This window comes from Hipposideros armiger, unplaced genomic scaffold (assembly GCF_001890085.2).
Source record: "Hipposideros armiger isolate ML-2016 unplaced genomic scaffold, ASM189008v1 scaffold_112, whole genome shotgun sequence".
NCBI lineage: Eukaryota > Metazoa > Chordata > Mammalia > Chiroptera > Hipposideridae > Hipposideros > Hipposideros armiger.
In genome coordinates, this window is record NW_017731462.1 from 3,622,003 (window position 1) to 3,632,005 (window position 10,003).

General features: G+C 35.4%; 1 pseudogene; it reads left to right on the forward strand.

The window, feature by feature from the left end:
* The first annotated feature begins 1,760 nt into the window (after positions 1-1,760).
* LOC109385330 (calponin-3 pseudogene) lies at positions 1,761-3,291 on the forward strand (annotated as a pseudogene).
* The last annotated feature ends 6,712 nt before the right edge of the window (positions 3,292-10,003 follow it).

Here is a 10,003-nt window from a genome sequence, read left to right on the forward strand (position 1 = left end):
GGGGGTCAAATATATGGTGATGGAAGGAGAACTGACTCTGGATGGTGAACACGTAATGCAATATATAAATGATGTATTATAGAGCTGCACGCTTGAAAGCTATGTACTTTTTGTTGACAATTGTCACCCCAATAAATTTTAATTAAAAATAAAAGTTTAAATGACCCCCCCAAAAAATCCTAGAACATATTTCTATAGTTACAAAACAGATATTACAGAAATGCCTCCTATATCACAAGTAAAACTACCAGATAAAATTTTTTAAATATCTTTTTAATACATAGTTGACCTTGTAGAAACATCAAGGAATTTCAGGAAACTTGGATTTGATAAGAAAAGTCAAGTTCACAAAGGTAAGTGAATGCTGAAGCCTGTAACTTCCTTGGGTATATATGTAAATCTTACAGATTTGATTGCTTAGGAAAGAACAGGAGAAGACAGCTGGGATCGAAAGTATACTCATAGAAAGAGCCCTGATGTGTAACACCACCAGTAGGTGAAGTACAAAAAAATTCATCTCATGCTAAACAAGGGCGTAGTGGGTATACATGTCTCTGCCTTGGCTTTCCATAGAAGGAAAAGAAGAAAAATGTGATAAATATTTGGATTGGATCTCTCAACCTTCAGTTTATTCTCTTTCTATTGAAGAGGTTAGAAAGCTAAAATATATGTTTTTAGACACCCTTGCAGCCAGAGAGAATTCACATAAGTTTAGAAGGCAGAAATGAAGCTGGAGCCTTTTCCTGTAGCAGACACAACTATCATACAAATTCCAGGAGACACAAGTATTTGTCACAGCTGGAGTCCATGTTTCAATGTCTAGGAACACACTTCTTGGGTATAAGGCAATTGTGGTAGCCACATGGTAGTAGCAATAACAAAACGTTCAGGACCTCTGTGTTATAGCAAAAAGGGCGTAATTTTGAAATCTAAAGTCTAGGCATTTGTGTTCATTCCCTCTTGTCTGGAGCTAGACTTAACAATATCTCTGTGCATTAAAAAAAAAGAAAAAAAAAGTTTAAAGATTTCCCAGCTGATAGTGATCCCCTGCAGTGACTAACAGAAGAAAACAAAATTTATCTCTGTAAATTCACTGTAACCTCAGGCTTCAAATTAATCCAAACATGTTCAGAGAGTTTGCTTTCAAAAATCTCCAAATAAGCAAGGAAATAAATGACTAAGAGTGAGAGCCGGCAAAAACAAAAGTAAATAAAATGGTATCAAAATGAGAAAGAATGCTAATAACAGTGCCATCAGATGGAGACATATAATGAACATATTTAATATAAGAAATAAGGAATTATTTAAATATGACTAAACAATAAAATACTATCAAAATTTATAAGACAGATTTGAAACAAACACTAGAACTTCTAGAAATGAAAAATATTATCATTAGACTCTATAGTCTAAATAGCATTATACATATAACAAAATAGAAAAATAACAAAGTATATTATAAAACTAAAGAAATTACCTAGAAAACAGCACAGATAGATAAGAAAAATATGAAAAATATGAAAGAGAGGTTAAGAGCTGTGTAGGACAAAATAAGCAGTCTAACAAAGAATGGACTAGATTTCCAGAATCAGAGAATAGATCGTGTGAGTTTGAAGCAATATAAATTGGTAATGAATGGTTGAAAAAAATTTGAGAATTGATAAAAGATATAAATCCCCAGAGACAGAAAGCCTAATAAATTCCAAGTAGAAATAAAGAATACACACGCAGAGGAGTGGGCGAACCCCCGAGCTGAGCGCAGCCTGTTCCCGCAGCTGAGACCATGATCCACTTCAACAAGGGCCTTTCCTACGGGCTTTTGGCCGAGGTCAAGAATAAGATTGCTTCCAAGTATGATCATCAAGCAGAAGAAGATCTTCACAATTGGATAGAAGAAGTGACCGGCATGAGCATTGGCACCAACTTTCAGCTGGGCTTAAAAGAGGGCATAATCCTCTGCAAACTCATAAACAAGCTACAGCCAGGCTCAGTGAAGAAGGTCAACGAGTCCTCATTAAACTGGCCTCAGTTGGAGAATATTAGCAACTTTATTAAAGCTATCCAGGCTTATGGTATGAAGCCACATGACATATTTGAAGCCAATGATCTTTTTGAGAATGGAAACATGACACAGGTTCAGACAACACTGGTGGCTCTAGCAGGTCTGGCTAAAACAAAAGGCTTCCATACAACCATTGACATTGGAGTTAAGTATGCAGAAAAACAAACAAGATGTTTTGATGAAGGAAAATTAAAAGCTGGCCAAAGTGTAATTGGTTTGCAGATGGGAACCAACAAATGTGCCAGTCAGGCAGGTATGAAAGCCTCTGGGACCAGGAGGCATCTTTATGATCCCAAAATGCAAACTGACAAGCCTTTTGACCAGACCACAATTAGTCTGCAGATGGCCACCAACGAAGGAGGCAGCCAGGCGGGGATGTTAGCGCCAGGTACCAGAAGAGACATCTACGATCAGAAGCTAACCTTGCAACCAGTGGACCACTCGACAATTTCTCTACAGATGGGTACCAACAAACTCGCTTCCCAGAAAGGAATGAGTGTGTATGGGCTTGGGCGGCAAGTATATGATCCCAAATACTGTGCTGCTCCAACAAAACCTGTTATTCACAATAGAAGCCAAGGAACAGGAACAAATGGGTCAGAAATCAGTGATAGCGATTATCAGGCAGAATACCCAGATGAGTATCATGGCGAGTACCAAGATGACTACCCCAGAGATTACCAATACGGTGACCAAGGCATTGATTATTAGATTCACAGCGAGGAGCTCAGTATTTAGCCCATTGTTTTTATTCAGTGACAACCAAGCTAGCCTTGAGTAATTTGTATCTTGTCTTCCTAAAACACTATTATGCTTATTGTACCAAAATAAATATTGCCTTACATACATTCCTTTTTCCTTTTTCTGCCCCTTCCCTAAATAGTTGCCTTTTAGTGCTGTAATGGTTAAATCCTACAGCATAACTAATAACTCACATATGAAGTAAAAAGGAATACTGTGAAAGGGGAGTACTCTTGTACAGCCAATTCTTTACAGATCTATGCATTTTTACAATCTTCTACTTAAACTTGTGTTTTCAAATAATAGGAAGCTTTGTTGTTGTTTTTTACAGTTTAGTATCTGCTTTCTATGTGGAACACTAAACTCATGCTTATAGCTAAGGTGGTGTTTGCCAACTAAATTTAGGATGCAGCATTTTAGAAATTTACATATCAATGTTTCTACAGTATTGTTTGCTAATTTTTAAATAAAATTATGATCCGTGTGCATTTGTGATCATATGTGTACTCATTCTCTCACCTGAGCTGACAGTATCTTTTCAGAGTGGTGTTTTCTAAAGGAGCATGTACAAAATCAGCCTTCAGACACGTAGGTCTGGGTGGTGCATGTGTTCTTCCTGTTGGTGCCAATGTATCATCAATGTAGAGTTGCTGTTTTCTTCAACTGTATTTATTGCTGCATTTCTCAGCAAAAACTTATCCCATTGTATTTTTTATAAATAAATATTTTTTTGAACACTCAAAAAAAAAAAAGAATACACACTCAGAAATATTATGGTCAAATTTCAAAACAAACACCAGCGACAAAAAGAAGATTTAAAAAGCAACAATTAAAACCAGAAATAGTGGAATGGTATGTTCAATATGCAGATAGAAAATATTCAATTAAATATTCCATAAAAGTTATGGAAAGTTTGAAGAAAAAATACAAAATAAATACAATCTCAGATAACAACAACCGAAAGGGCTGACTCCTACTGACTGCCCCTCACCAAAGCAGCGCTAAGGAACATGATTTAGGAGTAAGGAAAATGATCTAGAAAATTCAGGAAGAGTGATCATTTAATTAAAAATATTAACCTATTGATAAATCTAATGAAATTATTGATTATGTAAAAACATTGAAAGTAATGTCTAATTTGTTAAATAAAAATTAAAATAAAATTAAACCACTGTATAAAAATTGCTTGTAAGTAACAAGGGGGTAATTGGAATTAAAACAGTCTAAGGTCATTGATTGTATGGGAAGAGGGTAAAGGTGCTAATTATAGAACGAAGTGAAACATAAATGTGAAATTTCCAGCCTAAGTTGTAGAAGCATACACAGAATCTGTCACTTTTAATAATCCAGTGGAGAAAATAAATTTGCAGTGAAAGAAATGAAAATCGGGAGACTGCAGTATCCTGCAGTTAATCAAAGAAAAAAAAATGACAACTGTGAGAGGTGAGAAGAGAATAGATTAGGTTTAAAAGACTTCAAGTATGGGCAATCTTTCCAGAAATAAGACTGAATATAGAATGATACATGAATTCATTTGTATTTTTAACTTGCATTGTTTTTACAGCAAACATTACATAAATATGTAGTGTTTACTATATGTTCATAATGTACAAATCACTTTCCCTAAAAATAGGGAATTCTAAGTCTTCTCTCATTGAATCATGCCATTATTCATATACCCTATTTTGTCGTGTATAACGCATTCCCCTGTTTAATACCCACATTTTTGGCCCAAATTTTCAGGGGGAAAAATCTTTCATTTTACTTTTTTAATTCAAAATTTTATTTGTTTACATGTATGTACTTGTTTTTTGTATTATAAAGAAATTTTAGCATTTATTTATTATACTTTTAACTCATAAGCATAAATAAAAGAATTAAAAACATTTATATAGATACAGAATTAGTACTACCCATGTATAATGCACACTCTTATTTTCCCCTCACAAATTTGGGCAAAAAAGTACATACTACACACGGTAAAATACCGTAACTAGTTACTAACTAGTTTCAAACACAGCTTGAAAGTAGGAAAATATTTTGACTGAATTCATAGATATCAGACTGTTTGTGAGAATTAGGGAAACGCACGTTGAAGTAGTTAAGTTCTGCAAGTTTGCCAGCTAGAAAGAGTCATTTGTAGTGTACTCTGTAGTGGGAGGTCCTGACCACCGCCTTCTGGAATAGAGGTCTTATTTTCCTGGGGGCTGGGAATTCTGTGGGGTGATGGCCCTCATCACACCCCCTTCATTTGGATTGAGTCAGCTGAAGACAGCAGCTTCTTTCCAGGGGAGACCACATTCAATTACGGATCACAGCAGGAATATAAAGGGCTCACCAGCTCCCCCAACTCGGGATAACTCTAAAGTGTTAAAGAGGTCTACCTGGGGTCTGCTTCACAGTTTCACCTTCTCGTTCTGCAAAACCATGTTTCTTTCCCACAGGTGTAGAGAAAGGAGAACTCTTCAATAAATGCCCTTCTTGTTAATATATGCCTGAGTCTGCTTCCAGGAAAATCTAACCTGGGAGTTATTAAAATATTAGAGATGTACACTTTTAAACAGTTTGAATGAGATTAGGAATCATATTAATGAAATAATCTAGTAAAAACTTCCATTACCTTAGTAATAATTTTCAGTCCATTTTATTTCTTCACTTTTATAATATTTCTTCGCCATCATTTTTGCCATTGTAAAAAGAGCTATAAACAATTTAGGTAGGGCTAAAACTTTACCTTTTATACCAGAAAGGAAAGAAGGGAGGGAGGAAGGAAGGAAGGAAAGAAGGAAGGAAGGGAGGAAAGAAAAGGCTTTCCAACTCTTGCATAGTTCTAGATAGTTGTTAGATTTTAACAAATTCCAAAATTCTCACTATTAGACCTCAACCTTGGCTGCACCCCAATATCACCTATGAAGTTAAAAAAAATACAGAGATTGTGACATCCCAGAATTTCTTATTCAGCTATCCTAAAGCACTGTTCTGGTGTCCAAATTAAAAAACAATATATTTTTTTAATTCCCAAAAGAGTTGAGAATCATTTATTGATACAGCATTTTAGGCTTTCATCTATTTATCCATCTCAGTTCTCTGATCTTATCTTGTGTGACCTTCTAACATAATCTTCTCTGTCTTGTTACATCCCATTACTAACAGCTCTCTTCTCTTGCTAATAGGCCTCAATGCCATGGTCACTTTTCTACCCCTTATCCTGCACTTATTATTTTATGTTCCTTATTCCAATAGTTTTTTTTTTTTAACACCTACCTGATTCTAGACTTCATGCCCTATAAAAGCTTTTCTTTCACTTTATTTCATACAGATCTCTTCATATCTTCAGATGCTTGTAGCACCACGGTTCATGTAATGTATTTATCATATAGGCAGTTATATTAGGTTTCTATGGTTGTGAAATAAATTGCCATATATGTAGCAACATGAACAATAGCTATTTGTTATCTGACAGTTCTGTAGGTCAGAAGCCTGGGCAGTCTTGATGGATTTCTCTACTTAGGGTGTCACAAAGCTGAAATTAAGGTATGGGGCAGGATGGATTCTTATCTGGGATTCTAGGAAATAATCCATTTCTAAGTTCATTCAGGTGATTGACAGGATTCTGTTATTTGTAGTTATAAGGCTGAAGCCACATTTTCAGTGACAAGTGTTAGCACAGGGTTGGTCTGACTTTCCTAGAGGCTGTTACCACCCATCTCTTTTCTACATGCAGTGCATGTCTCCCTCGCATTGAATCCTTTTGATGCTTTGAGCCTCTCTGACTTCCTCTTGTGCTACTTGTCAGAGAAAGCTTCCTGCTTTTAAAAGGCTCATGTAATAGGTAAGTCCACCTGGATAATTTTCGTATCTAAGGTAATCTGATTGGTAACCTTAATTGCATCTTGCAAAATCCCTTTTGCTATGTAATGTGACATATTTATGGGAATAAAACCAGATGTGACTTTCATGGGACCATATTAGAATTCTCTCCATTACAACAGTTTTTAAAATTTCTCTTAATATTTCAAATGTGCCCATCTGAGTTCCCCAGCTAAATTAAGAACTCATTGATAGGGAACAGCAGTCTCTTCCATAAAATAAAAAGACTGTAGTGATTTCTACCATGTCCACATACAAATTCTTATCTGAGTTACTTATTGATTTATTTAAAAGCATATAGAGTGTCTCTGTGGTTAGGGTAAAGAACACCTGTGCTGAACTGCTGAAGCCACATTTATTTGTTGATTTTGACTACCTAGCATCCTTTCCCCTTCGCTGAAAGCACCCACGGTCTTTCCGGGAGGAATCTTGTGGTGCGTTGGAACCAGCTCATTTCAGCCCACAGGGTACATTGTGAGCATCTCTTCCCAGCTCTGCCTGCTATCATATTGGTTACTTCAAATTATTCCTTATAGTTGAAATATTTACACCATGGAAGTCTGTAAATACTAAAAAAAAAAAAAATGTTTTTTTTTCTTTCTAGAGAGCTAGTTATTAAATATTTACCAACACAATTTACCAATATTTGTCTCATCTTTTAAAGCTTACTTGTTGAAAGAGTAAACCCATGAGGCTGCCTCTGGATATTTCATTCCCTCAGGCCCTGACCCCAGCCACTCCTGGCCCTCCCTAGTTCTGACACCAGCAGAAAGAGAAACTGTGGCATAACAAGCCCAGCCAATTAGGTGCTTCTCTAGGACTTGGACTCTTAAAGGAGAAACACAATGATAGTAACAATAGTTGAAACATTCTACATGTACACTTTAAACGGGTGAATTGTATGCCACATGAATTATATCTCAATAAAGCTGCTAAACAAAGATCCGACATGATCACACCTGGCATTCCTGCTGTCAAGCCTTTAAGAACAGCTATGCTCCTTTCTGCCTTCAAGATTAATTTTTGAGACTCCCATTAATGGACCCAGCATGCATTCAGCAAACTACTTTTCACTTAAAGTAGCTAAAGTATTTTTCTTTTGGATTACAAGCTAGAAACTATAAAATATATAATATTAATTTCAAGTCTATATTAATAACAATGTAAAAATTCCTTATTTGGATCTGACCTATTATCAACATAATCTAACATTAATTCACAACTGGCAGCACATATTTGATTATCTATACTTATTCCATTTTTGCAAAGTTCTGATTATTTTCTGTTTTTCCATATCACTAGGCATTTTACATGACATGAGCTGAATTCTCTAAAAGCTTATTCCTGATGGCAACACAGTATGCTTACCCCTTGCTAAAAGAAAAAAAAGTCACAAACTCTTGATATTTGGCTCACAAGAAACTTTACAAGGTTCAGGGGGAAAAGCACATAGTATATGTAATAATTTGAAATTCTAAATCATATTTTTTCCATTAAACTTGATGTTGCCCAGACCCAGATTAGCGTTTTCTGCCAATTGCTCTAAGAAAGCACTAACAACTTGAGAAATGATATCGAGAGTTCATTTTTTAAAAAAAAGATAAAACTAATCTAGCACTCACAATTTAAAACAGTTCTGAATTCCCATTCTTCCAATAGTCTAAATATATATTCATGTTGTAAGAGGAAATTGTGCACTTGACCTCATTGTGGGAAACAAACATATAACCTCTCCTTATTATTTGAGGAGAGAGAATAAGAAGATGATTGTCACACTAACAAATGTCCCCCAGAGGGTATACTCCCCATGTGAAGAGACAACTCACTGAAAACATAATTCCACTAGCTCACAAAGAAAACGAAACATAATATAAACTATGTAGAAATTCATATTCTTCAACTGATATGATTTAAAAATGACAATAGGAAATGAAACACAGCATTGCAATTTGGGGATAAATTCCTGGAAAAAGTTATATTTAATGCACAGGTTAATTTCTCCAAATTTCAGTATTATTAGAATTGGGGCAGGCGATTCAAACTGCATATGGCACAAAACCATAACAATATCTCCTTTAAGTTGTCCCTTGTCTACTTGTTTGTCTTTTAAACAGCTGTCAACTTTTTCTGTCTCATCAATTCTGGTAGTTCAGGATTAATTCTCACCATTACCAAGGGCAGAACATGACGGTACAATAAGCCAAAATGATTAAACACATTGTAAGTAAAAAAAAAAAAAATGAGAACAGAAGACAATCTCTATGTTAAGCTGATCCCTTATGAACACACATTTAGAAACTGTCTGCAGGTAATTACGTTCAGGTGACCCGATCTAAAAATGCCAAGTTCACACAATGGTTCATTTAATTCCATCTGGTGCACAATAATACGTTCCTTAATGGACACATTGATTTAAAAGAAAGAAATCACCTCAGATATCAAAGTCTCATATTCCCTTGGTAATTACATAAAAAATTAGAATCTCAAAAATGATTCTGCAATGCTTATTCTATACAAAAGGAAATTAAGGTAATGAATGGGTTTAGAGTTCTCACCACTTGAATCTCTTGTTAGCTATGATCTATTTCCTTAATAAGGAATATATAGGTTAATATGAAGAATTGGGTCCAGATTTCTAGAACCTTGAAAGGAAAAAATAAACTGATTTAGAACATATATAAGACATTAAATGTATTCAAAATATTTTCAAGGGAGATATTTAACTCATGGAATGGTGCCACCTGTCATCAGGGTAGAAATCGTGCAGAAACATGCATGTGTTTAACACAGCTGTTCTTGCTTTCCTTTTAGGTCATTAAAATGGCCAGAGAAATTGGCTTCCTAGAATAAAGAATCACATATGATTCAAAGCACCTGTATTTGGCTTTTGAGAAATGTGAACTCTGCCTTTTGATACTTTCTCCATAAGATCTCTAATGTCGATGCCTAATAAGCTCTCTAGTTTTCTTCATTCTTTCGTCTTTTAAGAAAAGGGCAGGGTACATGCACTTCCTATTCGCAGGAATTTGTCCCATAAGTGCGTATATGTATTTCTGAACTTCCTAATAAGTTGATGAAAACCATAGGTGTTTCCCAAAGACTTGTTGAAATGGAACAAGTTAGGCTGGCCCTGTTAAAACTGTAAAATAAGAATAGCTTTTTTTTTCTGTTTTCCCCTCTTCTGTTGGATTTTCCTTCTTATCATGTTTATACCACCTTCCAAAACCAAGGCTCACCCCTAGTCCTCTCCTTTTTCTTCTGGATGCACCCTGGAACGCCCAGTTCTTTCTTTTGCCCCACCACACTGCAGTAGCAAACTTTCTTTTGAAG